The sequence below is a fragment of the Sceloporus occidentalis genome, unplaced genomic scaffold (genome assembly GCF_023333645.1).
Source record: "Sceloporus occidentalis isolate IW3139 unplaced genomic scaffold, rSceOcc1.0.p SCAF_1, whole genome shotgun sequence".
In the NCBI taxonomy this organism is placed as follows: Eukaryota; Metazoa; Chordata; class Lepidosauria; order Squamata; family Phrynosomatidae; genus Sceloporus; species Sceloporus occidentalis.
Window position 1 is genome coordinate 96,650,384 of NW_028316981.1, and position 20,261 is coordinate 96,670,644.

The 20,261-nt window shown below is 41.0% G+C and overlaps 1 long non-coding RNA gene across 1 annotated transcript; it reads right to left on the minus strand.

Moving 5' to 3' along the window:
• Positions 1-8,706: 8,706 nt before the first annotated feature.
• LOC149321855 (uncharacterized) lies at positions 8,707-14,517 on the minus strand. The gene is made up of 3 exons (XR_016279332.1): positions 14,340-14,517; positions 10,833-11,081; positions 8,707-8,901 (listed from the first exon to the last, which is right to left on the minus strand). It is a non-coding gene; the product is annotated as an uncharacterized LOC149321855 (long non-coding RNA).
• Positions 14,518-20,261: the final 5,744 nt, after the last annotated feature.

Genomic DNA, 20,261 nt, shown 5'->3' on the forward strand with positions numbered 1-20,261 from the left:
ATGCCTCTCTGACGTAATTCTTATATAACTCAGAGTATTTGTGCACCATGTGCTCAAATGTGTCTGGTTCCTATTACCTTTTCATGGGGGATTTATGAGGTTTATGTTGATCCCAGAGCTGTATTGTGCGTATGTGTTACGCAGTTGTTCCAGGGAGTTGGAACTGTGATTTTCAGGCAAATTAGCCTCTGCTTGGAGTTTGTTCAGGATGCTTCTGGCTTGGCAAATTCCACCTCCATTTTCAGTTGCCTGGCTGAGATGCAGGAAAGTACTAGTTGTAAACTGCAAGCATTATCTAGGACACAGTGACACCACAGGGGGCTGTGACATCCTGGACGGCTATAAGGAAACCCCAAATCCCCTGTCCAAAACCTAAAAGCCTGCATAAACATAAGTCTTTCATCAAACTGGGGAAAAAAATGTCAGTTTGAGCAACTGATAAGTTAAATACTGAATTCACAGTTTTGTGGCCCTTACAGGCCAATCCTCTTTATTGCTTCCACAGCTGGTGTAGTTATACAGCTAGTGGCTGGATTTCTGAAATTTTATATAGGCTTAATTTATATGCATTGTACTATGTTTTTTATCACATGAGGCACTCTGAGTTCACTTTATAACGAAAAGAAATAAATTACTAAAGCTGGCATCCTAAAGAGGAGAGGGAACCACAGAGGAAGGATCAAACCAAAATCAAAGAGGTTGCGAGTTCAATACCATAAGGTTGCGAGTTCAATACCAGCCAAGGGCTCAGGCTTGAACCAGGACTGCATCCTTCCAAGGTTGCTAAAATGAGTACCCGGCTTGTTGTAAACCACTTAGAGACTACTTAGGTGGTATGAAGCAGTATGAAAATGAAGCAGCCATTGCTATAAAGAGTTCAACCAGACTGAGTAAAACTATAAAGAGTTTTTGATTCTTTTTTATTTAATTGTATCCGTATATTCCAGGTTTCCATCTATGCCTCTTTCAAAATATGCAGGATTTCCCTGCCTTCCTCCCTAGTGCCTTTCTCTCTCCCCATTCTTCTGTTCATGTGTCAAATCCAGGAATTTTGCCATGACAACTATGACAAGTAAAGCAAGATCAAACTGCATTGATTCTCCAGTGTGGCAGCAGCCTAGGGCTGCATCTGCATGGTAGAAACAGTGTAGTCTGACACAGCTTTAACTGCCATGTCTCCATCCTATGGAATTCTGGGATTTGCAGTTTGCTGTGGCACCAGAGCTCTCTGACAGAAGCTAAATATCTCAAAAAACTACAAATCCCACAACTTCATAGCATTGAACCATGGCACGTAAGCTGTGTCAAATTGCATTATTTCTGAAGTGCAGCTGCAGCCTAGATCACATATGGCCCGTGAAGCCATATTTGCCCCAACTGTGCCTTAAAATAAAATAAAAAAATATTAAAACCAATTTTTTTGTTTATGCATTTATGTAATTTATATCCCACCTTTCTTCCCATCATGGAATTCAACACAGTGTACAATATCTTTAAAAAAGTACAATTTTACAAGTTCTTAATAAGAAGATTAAAACACCACCTGCATCATTCACCAAGCCAAATACAGACATCCTACTAGCAGCATTTTTTGGCTTTCCGGGTTCTTCACAACATGTCTAGTTTTGCATTCCCCTCAACATTTATAGGGTCATAGTCCCTGAATTTTGGGTGGCATTTAGCTTGGTTCATCATAAGTGACACAAATCTCCTTTGCAGTCCACACCCCTGCTTGCCTATACTGAAGTAAGCTCCAGTTCAAGGATATGTGGGTAGGAGATGGCAGCTAAAAGAGTACAGTAATCCTGTTGGGTAGGGCACGAAGAGATCCCATAGTGGAGCAATCACAAGCTCTAAAGCCCTGACAGCTTGCTACAGCCAGGGAGAGAGGTGGAAGAGGTAGCCATCTCCACTACCCAATTATAGTGTTGTAGTCCGCTTGAGGGGCCAAGCCATGCGATGCCATAGCAGCATCTCATGAAATTTTGGGATCTGCAGTTTAGATAGGGGTATTTAGAATTCCCAGCCATAGAATTCTGGTGCCAATTGCTTGTGACAGCAACTGTCAAAAATCTTTAAATATCCTTTGAACAATGGTCACTTGGACTTTGTGGCTTAGATCCTCATTTTCTGTGGCAGATGTTCCATTGCACTCCCCACAAAAGCTATTTCTGAACATTTGGTGTTGTTGCTGTTATGTGCCTTTGAGTTGACTCTGGGTGCATCTACACTGTAGAAATATTGCAGTTTGACACCACTTAAACTGCCATGACTCCATCATACAGAATCCTGGGATATGTAGCTTTTTGAGGCACCAGAATGGTTTGGCAGAGAAGGCCAAAGACCTTGCAAAACTACAAATTCTAGCATTCTGTGGGATGGAGCTACTTCACTTCAAGTGGTGTCAAACTGCATTATTTCTACAGTGTAGATAACAGCCTCTGCCATATGATGACCCCATCATAGGGTTTTCTTGGCAAGATTTGTTCAGAGGGGTTTACCATTTCCTTCCTCTGAGGCTAGGAGAGTATGACTTGCCTAAGGCCACCCATTGGGTTTCTGTGGCTGAATGGGGATTCAAACCCTGGTCTCCAGAATCCTAGTCCAACCCTTAAGCCATGACACCATGCTCACTGTAGCCTGCTATGAGACAGAGGCCTTGTCTGCATGGACCAAAAAGTGACATCATGTTTGAACAATGCATGGCCCAAAGCCAAGTTCTGGTACAAACAGTCCAGATGACATCCAGTATGTTCAACTGGGATATAACATTTTTAAAATTACCTCTCCTGGATCTTCCAGGAACATCTAGACCAGGACAACTGTCTACATGGGTGTCCTGCTGAGATACCTGCCACATCTACTGCTGTCGCAAGTTTCTCGCTGATAGGTAAGGATGAGGAGCCAAGCCATGTGATCTTGGCTGAGCCCCTTATTCTGACAACAAATGTAAGTGAGCTGTAGTAGTGGATACACCATGTGGTTCTGTGGGATGCCCAAATGGAGGGCCAGGTGAAAGGGGTAGGCTGTGGCAGATTTGGAGGTAGGATACCCCAGGCTGCCCCTGGAATATCCTGGCCCATGCAGACAGAGCCACAGAGGTGAGAAAGAAAGGGGAAAGTTTTGCTCCAAAGGAAAATTTAGTCCAAGTTATTGTAACTATTTCTTGCTTTGTGAATCAGTGTGCTAAATCACCAGGAAATATCTTTAAAGTACCATATTTAAAATACAAGTGCAATTTTAACGTGTAAGAAACAAATATCTGTCCTTGCTGCTTAGAATGAACAGTATTGGTTCTGATTACACTTCCATTCTAATCTGCATAAAGATCATTACCAGAGCAGCCAATTTTCCTGGTGTGCTTCCATGTCAAATCTATCACTTTGTAATGAGTGTGGTTGGTTAGATTTCCACCCCTCTCCCATTCCACTACTGTGAAGACAAGGCCAGATGTAGTTAAAGTGTTTTGCTGAGAATGCCTGGTGAGGTGGCTGATAAAAATCTTAACAAAACAAAACATATTGTTAATTAGCTTGCCCTCTTTTATGCTCCAATCACAGTCAAAATCTTCAACAATACTGCACAGCAGCCAGGAGGTGGGTGTAAACCTATGTCATAATGTCACCAAATGACATTTATGCCATTGAAATATGCCGATATTTGAGAAAGAGAGGAGACATAATCCTCTTGACAATAGCAATGCCACTCCAGCCTCAGATGTAATAAAGATAGCATTGGAGAGCCTGGCCTTCCTCAAATACCACTGACTATAACAGGTTTAAAGAGTAGCAAATTCAACAAACAGTGGTGGTGTGTTCAGAAGAAAATGTTTCTGTATTCATTAGTTGGAAACAGTATACGTCCCAGTCCCTCTGCAAGAGCAAAGCTGAGTTTAAATAACAAGTGTATTCTTTCTTCCTAAATGGACTGTTAAAATTGTTTCCTAGTATGGATAAATTATTTAATTTAGCTATTTTATTATGCAATTATATCTATAACAGTTAATTATTTTATTATATAGTTATAATTAATATAAAGTATTATAAAATATAATGTAGTTAATTACTTTATTATATATAATAAATATTCTATACAAATACAAATATTATTTCTATTTTGCTTTATGTTTCAACTGGAAATAAAATTAAATAAAATAATTAAGGAGATTATCACATTGTATTTAAAGTGACTTATCCTCAATGGGAGGCAGTGACATTTAATTTTAAAAGCGGGTGTAATTGCATACAGCCATGGCCTGACGAGTGCAACCTGTATGCAGCCCAGATCCCAGTTGTGTGTATCCAGTGGCTTTTCAAAAAGAGGAGCTTGTCGGTTTTGGAAAACCACTGGATACGCGTGGCTGGAAACTGTGCTGCATATGGGTTGTACCCACCCAACCGCAGCTGCGTGCAATAACACCTGGTTTTAAAATTAAACATGACTGTATCCCATCCGGGATAAGTCGCTTTAAATACAATGTGTTCATCTCCTAACTCTCTCTCCAGGGTTTATCACACAGTGTTTAAAGCAACTTACCCCACTGACATTTAATTTTGAAACTGGATCTTATAACACGCACCAGGGACCGGGCATGTGCAACCCGACTGCAGCCCAGGTCCCAGCTGCACTTATCCAGCATTATTTCAAAACCATAAGTCTGGTGTTTTTTAAAATATGCCAGATAAGTGTGACTGGGGTCTGGGGATGCAGTCAGGTTGCACTTGCCTGGCCCCTGGCACATGCGATACGGCTTCAAAATTAAATGCAAATGGTGTAAATCACTTTAAACTGTATGCAGTCTCTCTCTCTCTCTCTCTCTCTCCCACACACACACATATAGAAATATACCACCTTTAAAAAAAACAATTAGAGTGAAAACACAATGACCTACTTAATAATCCTAAGTAAAGTAGATCCACTGAATCAACTGATGAACAGTAAGTCAGCACAAAGATAAATCTCATTGATCTGATGAATCTATTCTATAGGATACATGGCAACTAACAAAGCATTCTATTTAAACACAATTGAGTAAAAACTCATTTGAAAACACATACTGTATATACTCGACTATAAGTGAACCTCATGCATAAGTCAAGGGCTGGTTCTGGGGCCAAAATTATGGATTTTGATATGACCCATGGATAAGTTGAGGGTAAAACCTAGGGGCATGTAACAAAGGATCTAAAAGATGGAACAAGGAAAACAGTGCCAAAGAATTTACAAGATTCCATCTGACATAACTGTTTATGCTCACACTAAAGTCTGAATGGATGAGAGAACAGAGGAGGGTCAGTGAGATTTCAGTCTTTCCTTTCACCAGGGCATAGTTCATTTTTTAAATAAGAGTTAAAGTACAGTATTTACATTGAGCCATGGATAAGTCAATGCAGGTTTTTGGGTCAATATTTTGACTAAAATTTCTAGACTTATACATGAGTATGTACAGTAAATTTTAAAAAAGGAAAGTATAGCACCAGTCTGTTAAGGCTTCTTCAGTAGCCAGGCAGCCTCTGAATGCCTCCCTGATTTTTTAAAAAGGGTTTTTGCCTACCAGTAAAAGGACTACAAAAAGTAAGGCAGCCTAGCCAACCATGAAAGGGAGTTCTGCAGGCTGAGAGTAAGCATTGACAAAGTCCTATGTTGCATTCCCCACCCTCCATGGGCCCAAGCAGATTCAAATGGGAAAAGACAGTCCTTCTGGTACCCTGGATTCAGGACATGTAAGCCTTGAGAGGTCATAATCAATCCTTTGAATAGTTCCCAGAAACAAACTGGTATTCACTGAAGTTGTTGTAACAAGGTAACCTTGTGCTCCCTGTAAGTGACCCTGGTCAACAGCTCAGCCTCTGTTATTTTAAACTGAAGAATTATTGAACGTTTACCGTAAAATTTTGGGTGGGGCTATCAAGTCACACTCTCTGAGCCTCAGAAAATGGCAATGGCAAACCTCTTCTGCAGAAACTTGCCAAGAAAACCTCTTGACAGGTTCACCTTAGGGACCCTATAAGTTGGAAACTACCTGAAGGCACACAACAACAAAGGGCCTTCAGTGGCCTAGAAGATGCATGCTAATACGTACTTTCACAGTTAAGATTTATCACAGGAACTGATAAGGCCATGGTGACCTTTCCTCATTTCAAAAGTGCTTATGCATATCCCACTAATATTGAAGTTCAGTGAGGAACACAATGTATGATTGTTTCTAGGGTCCCTTGAACATAGTAGAAAGATTTCAGAAACCAAGCTGGCAATGACTTCTGTCTCCCAAGACAGCTACTGCTGTTTGAAGTAGAAAACACTGGCAGCTTCATCACAATGTCGGTTTCATGTGATTGGATGTTACAGCACATTTCAGAACTGCTTACACCCGCCACCATGCACAGGATGTAAAATGAGACCCAAATGAACATAGGAAAGTTATGTGTGATTCACATAACCTCTTTGTTTCATTCATCCACAGCAGGGAGGGGGTGTTGCTGAGATAAAGCAAATTACACATACATTCCTAGCCAATTTTTCCTGAACTCACATTACTTTCCATGCATGGTTGCGAGTCCATGTGGTCTTCTGGCCTGCCACCACATTCCATGGCTGTGAGCAGTCCTTTCAGCAGTTTGAACTACCTTTCAGCACACACAAAGAAGGTGTGTTTGTAGTTACATATTTGCTATCCAGTACTGTACTTGTACAGACTGGCATCAAAACTCTGTGGGAAAGAAAAGGAGTGGGGAACCTTCTAACACAACCCTTTAAAGTGTGCACATGGCAATAAAATACTGTGATAATGTGCACTGAAACATACAAGATGAGTCACTAAAGAATTCTAATGTGAATTCTCAGGTGACATGCACAAATGATTAAATAAAACATATAAAATACACATTTTTGCAAATACAGTTTGAATCTCCCTTATCCAAAATGCTTCCTTATACAAAGGTGTTCTGAATTTCAGTTTTGTTTAGATTTCAGTATACTTGTATTTGTATATGTGTATATAATGAGATATTCCCACTCTAAGTGCAAAATTCCTTTATGTTTCATATTCACCTGAAGGTAATTTTATGCAATATTTTAATAATTTTCTACAGGAAATAAAATTTGTGTACACTGAACCATCAGAAAGCAAAGTTGTCATTATCTCAAGCCTGAGACAGACCACCCCAAAAGGACGGGCTGGAGGCAGCCTGTTTCTCTTTGGAGGTATGCCACAGCAGCCAACTTCCTGGCGTCCCTCTGCCCCAAAAAGAACCTGGAAAAAAACGGGTTCTTTTTTGGTTGCCTCGTGCACTTGTGACGTAAGCGACGCGCAGCAATGTCTATATGCTGCATGTCGCTTATGTAAAGATGTGTGGACAGGACGCCGCTATTAGGCTGCCCCTGTGCCGTGCTAGGGTTAGGGATCATGCAGTTGGTGTGCGGTCCCTAACTCTAGAACGGGCAGCGGCAGCACACCACTTCGGGACCGTCTGTCCCGGGCCTCAGTCACCCATACAAACATTTTGGGTTTTGCAATATTTCTGAATTTGGAATTCCAGAAAAGGGAGACTAAATATGAAGCTTTGTTAATTCCATTCCCTCTCTTCTACCAGGCTACATCTCATCTCCAAGTACATTGTATTAATGGTGGCTTAAGAACATACAGAAATGTTTTTGGACAATCATCAATCAGTGCAAAATATGAATTTGGGAGTAGACAGACTAATTGTTTCATTGAATATTTATACTTTTTTATTTATAAAATTTTAAATCTATTTTTAAAAACTTGGATGGCTAGTCTCAAGCTTATATAATGTTACATTTAATGATGTGGCATTACTGTAACAGTTTCTTTGTTCCACTCTGTGATCTTGGGCAAAAAAAAACTGCCTTAAAATTCTGCAAGCAAAGCAATGGAGGATAGGGGCCTGGAGATGTTATCCACAGAGTCATCATGAGTCGAGGTCAAACCAAGGGCAACTAACAACATGCTAGATAGACCAAAGCCTCCTGTGTTCCTAACTGTATTTAAATTGCTTGTATAATCAGTACACTACCCAAACAGCTGCATTGGTGTACCCTTGTTAAGTATAAAAATGTGCATACCAGTGTACCATCATAGGGCAAAACTAAGGGGGAAATATATTTTGAAGACACTGGAACAGAAACATCTTTAGTTCCTGACATTCAAGATGACATGCAAGTGTCCAGCTCATAGAAACAAACTTTCTCATAGACACACCCTTGTGGTTAAACCACAAAATCTGCAGCCACAAGATGTAGCGATGTTCTTCATCCTGGTTGGCTTTAAAGGAGGAGTGGACAAATTTATTGAGGATGGCCTTCTTGAGGATAAGCCTATTTATGATAGTCATATGTTATGTACAATATCAGAGCCATTCTGCCTCTGAATATCAGCTGTGGGGGGGGGGGGGGGCAGGCAGGTATTATCATGTTCATGAAAGGCACCTAGATAATTTTAGATCATGTCCTTAATGGCCTTATGGGAGTGTGGGACTTGAGATAGTCAGGAATTATTTTTTTCAGTTGTTATGCACACAATTGACCTTTATCTCTCAGAGTTTTGAAATAACTAATTACAAATAAGAAGCTACATTTAATTAATTAATTTCTCCAATAGAAAAGGCATAACTAAGCTATGTTATGTTGATAACTATAAAAGGCACAAAATGTCACTTCTTTTGTAGTATAACAGTAACTTGTATTTACTTTTATAGTCACAGAGGTGTGGCCTCACTAAATAGACCTCATACAAGTGGATAGAATAAACCAAAGAGGCAACAGCTTTGAGTCTGCGAGACATGAGCAAGGCAGTTGAGACCAGGGTCACTGGGAGGTCTCTCATTCATAAGTCCAATTTGACTTGACAGTAGTGAACAACAACAACAATCCACAAGATACCTGCAAATGAAAGAAAATGAAGGGTATTTTGATGACCTCTGCCCTAGCACATTTGCCCACCCTAGCCCTAAGAGATTATTGGCATCAACTTTCAGCTTTTGCCCTACACAAGAATCTCTGGAGCAAGACTAAAATGTGTGATACTATCTATCCTAGAACTATAATAAGTATTTAATTCCAGGCATAGCAAATTTTGAGCCATAACAATGTCCCAACTCTTATCAAAATACAGATGATTTAGGAATAAAAATGGAAATTGAGTATTTTCTTTCCCTTAGCAAATGTGCGCATTTAATATTAAAAGAGATTAAATTTCCTTTTCGCTTCCAAGGTTCTTTGCAAAATGCAGCCAACTTATGTTGTAGTGACACCTTCCCAAATAGAAATGTGTCTATGATTGTGACAATACTTTGGATGGATATTAGGAACTATGTGGGGAGAGGGGAATGGAACAAATTTCCCCCAAAAAATTCTATTGACAGCAATATTTTTCCCACAAGCATTTTTCATCAAGAATTACTTCCAAGAATGATAGTCCCTGGATGCACCTCTTTGCAAGGTGGGGAATAATAATGCAGCCTTAAAAGCAAATACAGCATCTCCTAATAGCCTGATATTTTGGGAGGTACCCAAAGCTTGCCAGGAATAGATTAGCTCATTCCTAATGTGTTTGCAGTGCAAATTTTAAAAAATTAGTTCTGCTAGTTTTCAAGGGTGAATTCCTCTACATAAACTCCAAGTCCATTCACACCAGGCTTTACACTCCTAAAAGCACGTTTGTGGAGCAACGTGCTAAGCGACCTGGAAAAATACACAATAAACAAGAATCTTGTCTATACAGGAGCTTTGCATTGTATCATCAGCCTGAGCTGTATATGGATCACAATGAATGGAGAACTATTTACTTATTTCTGTACATAATTCCGCCTAAGATGAGTCAACAGCCAGGGCAAACAAGAGCTTTAGAGTCAATTGTCACCAGAAAGGAATAGCTTCAAAAGCTTGACAATTAAAGCTGGAAGGCAAACCATGCCATGCACCATGCTCATTGAAAGGAAAAGCCCTGGTACTTCAGAGGCCATGCCATTTTAGAAATTGTTGCCCTTGTTGAACCATCAAATTTAAGACTGCCATCATAAGAGAGAACAAAGGCCCTCAGGCCGTAGCACCTTTCCTCCCCGAGGAGCATTGTCCTCTTAACTGTCTTATACTTTGTGGGAGGTCTTTTTTACAGAAGCAGGTCTGCATACATTGTGACCCATTGGACTAATTTAATGTTTTTAAAGTTTTTAATGTTTTTATACTATTACTGTTTAATTCTGTTTTAGTACTGGGAATGGAGGGGTAGGTCTAGGGTTTGATTTTTTTAAAAAACTCTATTGCAATTTGATGTATTTTATTGTTGTAACCCGCCTGGATTCTTCGTGATTGGGCGGGCTAGAAATAAATTATTATTATCATCATCATCATTATTATTATTATTTGTACACCACCAGATGCTTCACAAATCTCCATTCTTTTCTCACCTGTCTGACCACCTGCTTGTCTGGCTACCCACCTGGAAGTGCATACCCTCCAATGTTTCATAGATGAAAACTGGGACACATGAGGTAAGGCAACAGTAGAGTGTAGTCAAGATGTCAAACTGAAGGAAACACATAAGCTAGCAGAGTGTGCAGCAATTAATTTTTGCCTGAGCTTCCTAGGAAGATTCCACCCCTCCTCTCTTACTGGAAATTATCACACCGGAGGAAAGCATCCTTCTCCCATGCTTAAATTGTATTAATCACACAGTGGGGGGAAGATTACCACACACCCACACTCTTATCCCAGTGATAAGACACTGCCCCCCTATGGATGCCAGCTGTGAAACCCTTCAACTTCACAACAACAAATATTATTTAATTAATGAACAAAATCATACTGAACACCTGAAGCTAAAATCCAACAAGGCCTTCCCATTTCTGCATGTAGCTGGGCGTAGTTTTCTTATAACCTTGAGGGATTTTTTTTAGGGGCAATCCATCAGACCTGATCTGTCAATGGCAATTGTGTCTTGTGGAAGCAGCCCTCTTTCTGCAACGAGATGATCTGCAACACTAATGCAAAAGCCAACTGTGTGCAGCAGTGGTAGCTGAGGTGCTGGATCAGCACTGTGCATCTTCTCCCTAGAAAAGAACCTGTGTTTGACAGGAAGGGAACAATGAATTCAGACAATGCAGACTCATCTCTGGCTTATGATTTTCTAAAAATTCATCACACCTGATCATGAATAAGGCAATAAAATGTTTACTGAAGTACATTAGTTCAAAGTGTAGATGGGGCAACCATACAATTAAACAATTATGTGTGCATTTTAAAAAAAATCCCTGACACCACAGAGAACTAGACATCAGAGAAAAGTCCTTATTTAGCCATCTTCTTGACATACTAGGGTGTTTTTTTCCCATGGTGGCATTTGTATTATCTAGATACTTGTATATAGAAGTAAGAGAGTCAATGTGGCATAGTGGTTTGAGTGTTGGACTAAGATTCCAGGAGACCAGGGTGTAAATCCCCACTTCTATTGTCAAAGCCCACAGGGTGACCTTGGGTACATGGTGCATTCTCAGACCCAGAGGAAGGCAATGGCAACTCCCCTCTGAACAAATCTTGAAAAGAAAACCCTAGGATCAGTTTTCCTTAGGGTCGCCATAAGTTGGAAATGAGTTGAAGCTTCAACCTAGACAACAACATAAAAAGGTATCCAATGCAAGCCATTTCTCTAGTCTTCTGTAGCACAAAGGACTCTATCACATGGAGGAGGCAAGCATAATTAAAATGTGATTAAAATGTGGTAATAGCACAATCGAGAGAAGATTATCACACACCCACACACTTCTTCCATTCATGTCCCATGTGTAAACTGTAATGGACATGTCATTGGTAGTTTCCGTTGACACGTCCATTACAGTTTAAACATGGGACACAAATGGGAGAAGTGCATGGGGGTGTGATTATCTTTCCCCCATCATTCTATTACCACATTTTAATCACGTTTTAATTACACTTGCCTCCCATGTGATATAGTCCAGTGGTTCATGGCCACAGCTCAGCCCCCCACAGGCCACCAGAATAGTTCCTGAATGGCATCTGGAGCCATCCTAGACCATAGGTCCTACTGTCCCCATTTGTGTGCATTTCTCTGTGTGTTTCTAGGCTTGGCTAAGAGAAGGACCTTACAGAAGATCAGAAAACAACTGTCCACTTAAGACAAGGTTTAGGTTGTTGTTGTTCATTGTCATCAAGTTAACTTCAACGTATGGTGACCCTAAGATTGAGAGACTCCCAAGACACTCTGTCATCAAAAGTCTTGCTCTTCTCCTGCAAACTCCGGCCTGTGGCTCCCATAATTGAGTCTATCCACCTGTGATGTAATATTTCTAATTTCCTACTGATTCCCACTTTATCAAGGATTATCATCTTTTTCCAGTGAGTTATATAATCTCACGATATGAAACAATGCTAATGATATAAGCCAGGCCAAGGGATGTACTGTTGTTTTTTTAAATATTGTAAGCTGCTCTGAGTCCCTGTCTTGGGAGAAGGGCAGGAAATAATAATAATAATAATAATAATAATAATAATAATAATAATAATAATATAGTTCTATGGCAGTGGTGAGTGGGATGCTGATGGGGGATACATCCACTCCCTTTCTACCAGTGAGTCACACAGCAGCTCCCTGGAGGGAGCTGAATGCCTGATTCTTCAGTGCCCTACTCATCAGTATCACAGAAATCTGTCTTTCACTACAGCTGCCTGGATTTGGGGAGTTGGATTGGGAGACAGAGCCCAGCCACAACATTGTACCAATGTGTCTGATGCAGATCTCAGCTAAAGTTTTACAAATATGAGGTCACTTTTTTGTACTCTTGTACCTCTGTTGTAACAACCAGAAGGAGGATCCCTGTTGCAATTTCTCCTTTCACCAGAGATTACTGGTGGAGGGGGTGGGGATTTCAGTCTGTTGCATCCTGATCAACAGGAGAACAGAACCCTATTGCTTGAAGCAGTAGTTGCCCCTTAAGTCAGGACTGAAGACTTCTACAATTCCCATGTATTCCCTACACTATTGCCATAATCAGGGATAATGAATCCCTGAATACTGAATAATGAATACAAATAAGTTATGTATGTGAAACCCTAGGTTACACATTTGTAACTGTTATTTTGAGTGTCAGCCATATTTACCTCAAGCCCATTGCTTAACCAATTGCTGTTCCCCTCTGAGAATTCCCCCCTAACTTTGTGCACATCTTCCTGATTTTCTAGTTATTGAAATCCAGTCCCCCAGATACCACCACCACCTTTTCTTCCCCTGTTAAAGTGAACTCCCAGGCTTGAGACTCAACTTGAGGCTTGACTTGAAAGTATCTTGCAATGACTTGAGAATTGACGATACAAACTTGAGACTTGACTTGAAACTTGGAGTAAAAGCCTTGAATACATCACTGATAGAAACCTATTAAAACTCTTATTTTAAATGATTCTATTAAAAGCTTTCAGAATTTATTTAAACTGTTCACCTGATGATATAAGGACAACAAGGCAGGGATTCTCTAGACTCTCTAGAGAGGAAATTCCTGAGTGAAGGGACACCCCACTGACACTGGAGGTACCTATGAATGTGGTGGGTCAGAGAAAAGCCTCTCGTGAGGATCTCAGGGCCCAAGCAGGCTCATTTAGTAAGATGTTGTATGTCATATTGTCTGGCCATAAGCTGTATAGGGCTTTTTAAGTCATAAGCAGCACAGCTCATATACAGTATTACTCATCATTAGTCCATAACCCATTAATTTTTTTAAAGAGAAGTATGGTGTTATTATTGTTGATTTCATTTACTCATGTTACTGTTCAATCTGATCCTGTAAGAACAGATGTAATTTTGTTTATGACTACCCATGACTCACTGCTTCTTGCCTGCAAGTGAGGAACAATATAATGTGTTATTTTTTAATTTCAGTCTTTGTTATTCTTTCTACCAACAAAAATAAAATGAAAACTAAACTAAAAATGGCCACCAAATAAACCCAAATCCCTCACCAGTAATGTTTTTAGAATAGCAAGTAAATATTATTCATTGCTCAAAAATTCTAGCAATAACACTATTGTAATTACAAGTAACGATACTGCTCCCAGATACTCCACAAAGCTATGAGCAATATTCTTTTAACATGTTAATTTCCAAGTTCTGAGCAGGAATTCTCTCAGTAATAAACTCTGTATCTAAAAACATGACATTGGCAGAACAGATACTCGTAGCTAGGGCCACATTAAATATACTCTCATTTTTACTATCTAATTCAAAGGCAGCACATTAGGCAGGACACATTACCAAAAAAAAAAAAAAAAAAGCAAAATTCAATCTTAACTCAATGAGCATTTGGATTGCTTACATAGTGTTTGGTGTCCTTTTGCTAACTTGGTGAAAAAGGCATTCTTACCACACCATTTCTTATTTTTCAGCCCTCTGTATCCTTGACTTCATTCACCCACGTTGCTGTTCAATTTGATCCTGTAAGAACAGATGTAGCTTTATTTATGACTCCCCATGAAATTATCACATCAGTACACTATGACATCATACCCCAAAATAAGATGTATGCTGACTGCTGTGACGAACTGACTTACAAACCAGCCAATCAGAAGCCAGAGATCCACTAGCCAATCAGGTGCTGGCTGAGGAGTTTGAACATTCCGCTTGGCAGTTGGGTTGAGTCAGTTAGGGTTTGGAATCCTGAGGGATGAAGCTGGAGTTCAGTGGGGAGATAGTTAGGATTAGAGACTGAGGGAACAGTATTTTGGTAATAGACCAAGGAAGGGTCTGTTAGGTCCAGAGAGGGACAGTATTAGTTCTGGAGAGTCTAGAGACTCAGTGTAGCCAGACTCAGAAAGAGGGGTTTGGGTTACATAATTTCTTGAGTGTTAGTATAGCCTGTGCGGCTGAGTTATTATTGGAAAGTGGAAACTAGACTTATATATATATATATATATGCAACAAAAGAAGACATAGTAACAACTTCATGTCAGAGTTACCTTTGTCTATTCTGTATTAAAATAAACTTTTATTCTTGTTTAACTATCCACAGCCTGTGATTTAACATCCATCCATGCTACTGACCTTTAGAAACCCACAGGGGTGTTGGGTCACAAAGAAGGAAAGAATTGTGAATTGGTGGGGAAATGTTACAACTGCCACCAACAGAATTAAACAGTGATATGCCCAAATGAGTCTATGAAGGCAATGAAGAAGGAATAACTTTAAAAGAACAAAACTGCAATGTTATAAGTTGGGTTGTCATCAAGTGTCAACACACACTTGTAAAATGAGATACATTCTTCCACATTCCAAATAGTGACAAAAGACACACAAAAATTGCTTCTGGATCAGTGGTATTCAAATAGACTGCCATGTTAATCTATTTCAGAATAAAAGTATATAAAGGAATCCTGTAGCACCTCTAAGACTGACTGAGAAAAGAAAGGTTTTGTAGACTCCAGCTCCATCTGATGAAGTAGACTGGAGTCCACAAAAGTTTATGCTAGAAATTTATTTTCTTAGTTAGGTTAGTGTCACAGGTACAAAGCAAATAGTTTCTGCTTCATCCTATTCATCATTAGTCCATGAAAGTGCATAAGACTGTAAGAGAGTTGCCATCTTTTTCTGATCCACTTATTGTCTGTTCTTTCCTTCCATGTTTCCGCTAGGAAAAGATGAAAGATTTGTTTGTGGTCTATAATGAGTGCAACTGAAATGAGCTTGTGCAGAGAAAATGCCCAGCCATTATGGATAACCAAGGACATGCCTATGCACCAAGCTAAGATCAGTGTACTAGCATATACAAACTTTAAAGGATTAACGTTAAAATAATATATCATTCTATGATTAAATATCTTTTTTTCAAATTATGTTCAACTATATTCAAATATTTTGCATCATCCAAAGCATATTTCCTAATGTGTGCCATAGAATCTGTGCATTCAAATCTATAAATATTAAAATATAGGTTTTGATTATTACTATGTATGATGAGCACTTCCAAACATAAGATAGGTCTGAAGCAGACAGCCCAGAAGGAGCAGCCAGAGGGCCTCGATTGGGCTAAGACTGCAGCGACTGCATGGCCTGCTCCTGAAGCGGGCTGCTGCTGCAATCCCAAACAAGCTACCATCAGGAGTGGACCACATCCACTCCTAAAATGTCTGGCTCTTGCTGCCTTAGCACAGCCTTGGAGTGACTTCAGACCACTTTGGGAGGAGGGAGAATCATCTGAATGCCATGCCGCCAAAGTGGAAGGAAGTCGGTTCTTCTGGCCTGTCTGTTTCAAGCCACAGAGACTTCATAATATATTAATCTAAAAACCATCACTATAAATGGCCAGGCTGTGGACACAATCTCTTCTGAGCATCTCCTCATATGGAGTGGAACCAAACCAGTCCCCTGGTTCTTCAGGGAGTTGATGGTGATGAAGCGAGTGAGACAAGACTAGAGTGATGCTGGTGGAAGACTCAGAGTGGATCTGACCGAACATGGGCTAGAGCCTATTTGAAGGTGTGCTCTTCTCTAATCTCTCCCTGTCTGAAACTGGGGGGAGGAGTTATTTGCGAAATTTTCAAATTCATGAGGGTCCTTTGCCCCTTGTTTTAATGTATTTTAAGCACTTTTATCTTTTTAAAGTATTTGATGATATTTTAACATTGAATTGGTTTTAATTATTGTAATAATTTAATTCCATTTTAATGTATTAATAATAAATAATAATAATAAAATTTATTTGTATCCTGCCCCTCTGAGAACAATTGGGGCAGCTAACAAAGTTAAAAATACAGAACATATAAAATCCCTACTACCCTCCCCTCCCTACTACCCAGTATGTTTTTAACTTTATGGTATTTTTTAATGTTGTAAACTGCCCTGAGTCCCAGTCTTGGGAGAAGGGCAGGATATAAATAAATATAATAACAATATAATAATAATTTCTATTTCTCATCTTTTCATTATGTTTATTTTGATTCATCAAACTATGAAGTATCTATATTATATTTGGCAGTGACATAGGATAGCTGCACAGTGCAGTCCAGTAAATGTATATTTGGAAATAATTCTTACTTCAGTAGGAATTGCTCTCCAAAAAAATATGCTTGAGATTGCATGCCTACTACTGTAAAGCTAAGTCCCATCATGTTCAATGGGACATTCTCTTGTGTAAACTGAAATAGTTCCTAGAATGAGGGCTGTGTAATTCGTTGGATTACTTCCATAGCAAGTACTTGATTAAATAGCTAAGTGACCATTTATATTGCAGCAGCATCAACTTAAAAACCACAGGATATTTCTTGAGTGCTCCAGCTTTTAGCTCAAACTGTACCAAACCTTGAGATTATTTCCACTGTGGCTGATAGTCTTATGTTCTTTTAATGCCTGCTGATTTAAATCAATATATTTATTGAGATTTAATGACTCTATGTGACAAATTGCACAGCTTTAAATTTATGAGGCACAGCATATTTTACAGAGGAATTCTGTTTCTTAAATGCATGAACAGACAGGAAAAAACTTTCATTTGTGTGCTAGCACTCCTATTACTATTGTAACTTGCCATATGCCTATCATTATGGTTGGCCCTCAACATATTTTGCTCCTCTTCCAGTACCAAGCCTTTGCAAACTCTGTGATAGATATATTGGATCTTTTACTATGGATGCATCTAATATTGCAATTTGACACCACTTTAAGTGATGTAGCTCCATGCTATGGAATCCTAGGATCTGCAGCCTTCTCTGCCAAAGTGTGCTGGTACCTCACAAAATTACAAATCCCAGGATTCTTTAGGATAGAACCATGGCAGTTAAAATGGTGTCAAACTGCATTATTTCTACAGTGTAGATGCACTCTATGACATCCATTAAGATTAGATCTGTTCTCCGCTAACTTGCTGTGTTCTGTCTACTGTTATAAATAGCACTCTGTGGCTTCAGACATTACCATTCCATCCCTCACCAATGAAGTCAGATCATAGAATCATACAGTCATAGAATCATAGAGTTGGAAGAGACCACAAGGGCCATCCAGTCCAACCCTCTGCCATCATGTATTCAGGAATCCATATCAAGAATGCATTAACTGTGTGCTAAATAAAAGTCAGGACACTGGTGTAATATACAGAGAAGGCAGTTAAAATAATTATGGTTGTCTCCATACTGTATCATGTGTGTTATAATTCCACTTTAACTAGCATGGCATCATCCTATAGAATCCTGGTGTCTGCCACTAAGGGAAGGGTACTTGAATTATCAGCCAGAAAGCTCTAGTCTAGTGGCTTACCAAACCACAATTCATGAGATGCAGACATGCCAGTTAAAGTGGAATTGTAGCACTTATTGTGTAGTGTAAAAGAGTCTTAGGATTGCTGTGCTACCAGTTATGCATTTTCAGAATTAGTGACATTTGATACAGTTTTGGTTGCACAATAATAATAATAATAATAATTTTTATTTATATACCGCTTTTCCAAATTAGATCAAAGCGGTGTACAACAGGAAGTACAATACAAAGTCAAAATAAAACATAACAGGCCTCTCTCCCCCCAAGATGGTGGCTGAAGGGAGGGCTTTTCTTCTTCAAGCAGGCAGTTGGAGCTTGCCTGCCTCACTCCCCCCAAGATGGTGGCTGAAGGGAGGGCTTTTCTTTTTACAGGCATGCAGTTGGAGCTTGCCTGCCTCTCCCCCCCCCCCAAGATGGTGGCTGAAGGGAGGGCTTTTCTTCTTCAGGCAGGCAGTTGGAGCTTGCCTGCCTCTCTCCCCCCAAGATGGTGGCTGAAGGGAGGGCTTTTCTTCTTACAGGCAGGCAGTTGGAGCTTGCCTGCTTCTCTCCCCTCAAGATGGTGGCTGAAGGGAGGGCTTTTCTTCTTACAGGCAGGCAGTTGGAGCTTGCCTGCCTCTCTCCCCCCAAGATGGTGGCTGAAGGGAGGGCTTTTCTTCTTCAGGCAGGCAGTTGGAGCTTGCCTGCCTCTCCCCCCCAAGATGGTGGCTGAAGGGAGGGCTTTTCTTCTTACAGGCAGGCAGTTGGAGCTTGCCTGCCTCACTCCCCCCAAGATGGTGGCTGAAGGGAGGGCTTTTCTTCTTACAGGCATGCAGTTGGAGCTTGCCTGCCTCTCTCCCCCCAAGATGGTGGCTGAAGGGAGGGCTTTTCTTCTTCAGGCAGGCAGTTGGAGCTTACCTGCCTCTCTCCCCCCAAGATGGTGACTGAAGGGAGGGCTTTTCTTCTTCAGGCAGGCAGTTGGAGCTTGCCTGCCTCTCTCCCACCAAGAAGGTGGTTGAAGGGAGGGCTTTTCTTCTTACAGGCAGGCAGTTGGAGCTTGCCTGCCTCACTCCCCCCAAGATGGTGGCTGAAGGGAGGGCTTTTCTTCTTACAGGCATGCAGTTGGAGCTTGCCTGCCTCTCTCCCCCCAAGATGGTGGCTGAAGGGAGGGCTTTTCTTCTTACAGGCAGGCAGTTGGAGCTTGCCTGCCTCTCTCCCCCCAAGATGGTGGCTGAAGGGAGGGCTTTTCTTCTTACAGGCAGGCAGTTGGAGCTTGCCTGCCTCTCTCCCCCCAAGATGGTGGCTGAAGGGAGGGCTTTTCTTCTTACAGGCAGGCAGTTGGAGCTTGCCTGCCTCTCTCCCCCCAAGATGGTGGCTGAAGGGAGGGCTTTTCTTCTTACAGGCAGGCAGTTGGAGCTTGCCTGCCTCTCTCCCCCCAAGATGGTGGCTGAAGGGAGGGCTTTTCTTCTTACAGGCAGGCAGTTGGAGCTTGCCTGCCTCTCTCCCCCCAAGATGGTGGCTGAAGGGAGGGCTTTTCTTCTTACAGGCAGGCAGTTGGAGCTTGCCTGCCTCACTCCCCCCAAGATGGTGGCTGAAGGGAGGGCTTTTCTTCTTACAGGCAGGCAGTTGGAGCTTGCCTGCCTCTCTCCCCCCAAGATGGTGGCTGAAGGGAGGGCTTTTCTTCTTACAGGCAGGCAGTTGGAGCTTGCCTGCCTCTCTCCCCCCAAGATGGTGGCTGAAGGGAGGGCTTTTCTTCTTCAGGCAGGCAGTTGGAGCTTGCCTGCCTCTCTCCCCCCATGATGGTGGCTGAAGGGAGGGCTTTTCTTCTTACAGGCAGGCAGTTGGAGCTTGCCTGCCTCTCTCCCCCCAAGATGGTGGCTGAAGGGAGGGCTTTTCTTCTTCAGGCAGGCAGTTGGAGCTTGCCTGCCTCTCTCCCCCCAAGATGGTGGCTGAAGGGAGGGCTTTTCTTCTTCAAGCAGGCAGTTGGAGCTTGCCTGCCTCACTCCCCCCAAGATGG